Below are 3,726 nucleotides of genomic sequence, written 5' to 3' on the forward strand. Positions count from 1 at the left end.
ATGATCCTAGGTCAAGTCAGAAGATCACCTCCAACCGGTTAAAGCAAGAAGCAAGTGCACTTATCATGCAGATAGAGGATCTGGGATGCAGACACCTAAAGGCACAAATAAACGAGTCATCTGCTAATGTTCTTGCTCCCTTCTTCTCCTGGGTCTGTTTGCCTCTAGTTGGCTTACACACAAGTGTGATCTTCACACTTGGAGGCAAAGGAGGATCCCTTTGCTCCAGGCTCACCTTCTGTCATCTTGGCCAGCCCCAATGGAAAGGTGCACCTCTTCCCCGAATAAAATTGCTGGGTTTCAGAGCCATTGACCCAGCATTGTCACATGGCCCCTCTGACCAGTCACTGTGACTGGGACATGAGGGGAGTCCTTAGCTAAGTCCCAGCCTTGTTCCTCCCTCTTGAGGTGTTGGCTGGATTTACCTTCTCCAAACCACAGACTGAGATGCGAGAGAGTGTGATTCACAAAAGAGCATTAGGTGAAAAAATAAAAGAAAACAAAACTCCACAAATCCCCTACAGGGAGGTGCTAACACCCCACCTATCCTGTTCAGTCCGCAGCTGACCTTCCTTAGGTCCAGGTCTTTTCCTTACAGGCGGAAGCTCTTTGTTCAGACACTGGCCACACAGTGGTACTTTTGTGGTTGTTAGCTTATTGAGAGAATTATGATGACTGTAAACTGGTTATTTCATCCAGGCTGGGCGCAGGGTGGTCACATAGAGTTGTGATACACAGAACAAACACTGTTACCCTCACGAGGTTGAACTACTTTTTCTCAATCTCACCCTGAAAAGTGTGTACATTGGGACAGCCATGCAGCAAGACTAGAATAGCCATGGGTTTTTAAAAGACCCTTTTAATTACTAAAGTAGTAAATGTGTATGTTCACTTGTGTTTTTTCGTTTTTTTTCAGTGAGTGATTCATGCAAAATATTTCAAATTGTGAGAAATCATTGAAGGTTGGTGAACCAGTTTTAGACATACAGGTGGATGAGTTAAGGCCACCTAAGCTCCAACCATGAATGTGCATCAATCATTATCTCTATTTAAACAAGATGGAATACCAGCAGATGTAAAGGTGCCACATGACTGTTTTGTGTGATTAAACCATGATTAGCAACCGGCCTTCATAGTCATCCACAGTGGCAGGCCATTGCATTTCCCAAGCACAAAATGGCCAGTGATGTTGAGACAATCTCTAGCCTGGAAAGGAGGGGAGAAAACCAACCTGATAAGTCTGAGCATTAAAGTTATGGGGCTGGGGAGACTCACATAAACCACTTAAGTACACTCATTATTATGGCTGTTGCTACCTCCGGCCACTGCAGACCTGATAATTTAGTCGGCATTATGCAGTTTGAAGTGTTTCATGTTCTGCATGGTGGCAGGCTGCAATTCAAATACCAGTGGCCATGAAAAATATGCACATACGTTTAGTAGGAAAATCTCCAAAGAGACAACAGAGAAGATGGGCATATGTCCTCGCTGTGTGATGGAGGGTTTCCGTGAATTAATCATCCAGACATAGTTTATCACCATTTTTCCTTTTGCCAGAAACATTCCCCCTTCATTTGCTGGAGAAGCTTATTAAACAGGCACATCCTAGAAAGATAATAAGGCCAAGGCCTCTGATGCTTAAATGATACAGGGTTTACAGACCCTGTTCTGACACAGACAACTTTCCTATTGACGGGGTTTCTGATAGCTGGGGTAATTGCTTATTTTATCCAGTTAAGGGAATTGTGCTTCTTTCTACCAGCCACTTTATTACGTCAATTACTGCAAACCATCCTCTTGTATAATTTATGGAGAAGAATACAATTTCATTGAGATCATCTTTAAAATGTAAGAAGACACCCTTTGTTCAAGTGTTTCCAAATATTAAAATTTATATCGCATGTTCTCGGGAACTAGGGATGGTTCCTTTTCTTTGAGAATTTAAACATCTGGCTAGACATGTCACCTGTGTGATTTGTTTGTTTAATTCAAGGGTTGGAGTGGGGGATTGTTTTGCCTCCCAGATAAGTTATTTCTGAGTGAAATATCTAATCTTTAAAGTACAGTTAACATAAATGGCATTTTTTAGAAATGAATTCCTAATGCCTTTAAAGCTGAGGGTGAGTGTGTCTGTCAGAATTCTGGCCGCAGTTATGCCACTTGGTTGTTGTTTTGCTTTACAAGTACTGAAATGTGCTTCCATGGTTAGCAGTATAAGTGTAAACCAGAGCAATTGCTTCTGACACTTAAAAAGGATTTTATTGACAGTTGGAAACACGTTGGGGATTTGAAAAGAGTACTTTTTCATCTGTAATACTTGGTGTGATCAAAGATCACTCAGCAGCCCCAGATTAGTGGAAATGAGGCTGCAGTGAGAGTTTGCCACTCCACATGGGATGAGGGCTTGGTTTTGATTCACACTAATCCCCATCACAATCTAAGTGGAATTTACTGTAATGTGGATAGACTTCTCAGGGCTCCTCCAACATATTTTTAAAGACTCCTAAAGTAGATAATAATATAGCAATATTTAAAATTTCCTTTTATAGTTTAATCTCAATTTTCCACTCTCCATTCATACATCAGTTTAATGTTTCTAAATATTATATTTAACTCTCTGCATTTCCTAGATGCATTACACATGTGTGTGTTATAAATGGTGATATTTTAGATAATAGGGGACCAATCTGCTTCAAGTCTCCCTGAGCACTAGCTAGCAAGGTGATGTAGGAAATCACTGGGCTATGGGTACAACTGAACAATGATAGATACTGGTCTCAAATACCTGGTATCATTTATAATTCCATCCTTCCTCCCTCTCTCCCTCCCTCCCTTCCTTCTTTCCTTCCTCTGACTATAATAACAAGTATGTGCCTTCTACATTTTCTAATACCCTAGATTTTCTAAACCTTAATTTCTTCTCTGTTAAAGGAGGAAAATAATCCATCTCACTCACAGTGTTTAATCAAGAATCACATAGTACATGATAGGCAAAAACATGAAGTAAATGTGCTTGTTATCAGAAGTCAAGTAGAAAACACAAAAAGAAAGGGACCATGTTGGGCTACTTCCATGAACACTAGGGGTGGAGGTTACCCAGAGCCAAGGGAAAAGCAGACAGAAGAGACACATGAGCCACCCAACTAGACCAAATGTCTGGCCAAAGGACAGGACCTGGCACTGGACCGGGACTTCCCAGGAGAGAAGCATTTGGAGGAAGGTGGGCAGGAAACAGCACAGCTTTAAAGGAAGCCTGGCCTCCAACCCCTTCAGTTCACTTCTATGTGGCTTCCTTTTGCAAATCAACATCAAATCTAATACCACCTAACCCAATCCTCACACACCTCTGTGGCTTGACACCTACCCTCCAACCCTGATTGTAGATGGAAAACTTAGCACCAACTTTAGATACAAACTCTAATCCCAAGAGTACCCTGTGTCCTCCCGCAAAGATACCTGCACCAAACATCCTCATTATCCCAAACCTACAGGTATGTCTTGGTTTGGTTAAGAAATACATCCAGGGCTTCCCTGGTGGCGCAGTGGTTGAGAGTCTGCCTGCCGATGCAGGGGACACGGGTTTGTGCCCAGGTCCGGAAAAATCCCACATGCCGCGTAGCGGCTAGGCCCGTGAGCCATGGCCGCTGAGCCTGCGCGACCGGAGCCTGTGCTCTGCAACGGGAGAGGCCACAACAGTGAGAGGCACGCGTATCGCAAAAAGAAAAA

This window comes from Neophocaena asiaeorientalis, unplaced genomic scaffold (assembly GCF_003031525.2).
Source record: "Neophocaena asiaeorientalis asiaeorientalis breed wild unplaced genomic scaffold, Neophocaena_asiaeorientalis_V1.1 scaffold52, whole genome shotgun sequence".
NCBI lineage: Eukaryota > Metazoa > Chordata > Mammalia > Artiodactyla > Phocoenidae > Neophocaena > Neophocaena asiaeorientalis.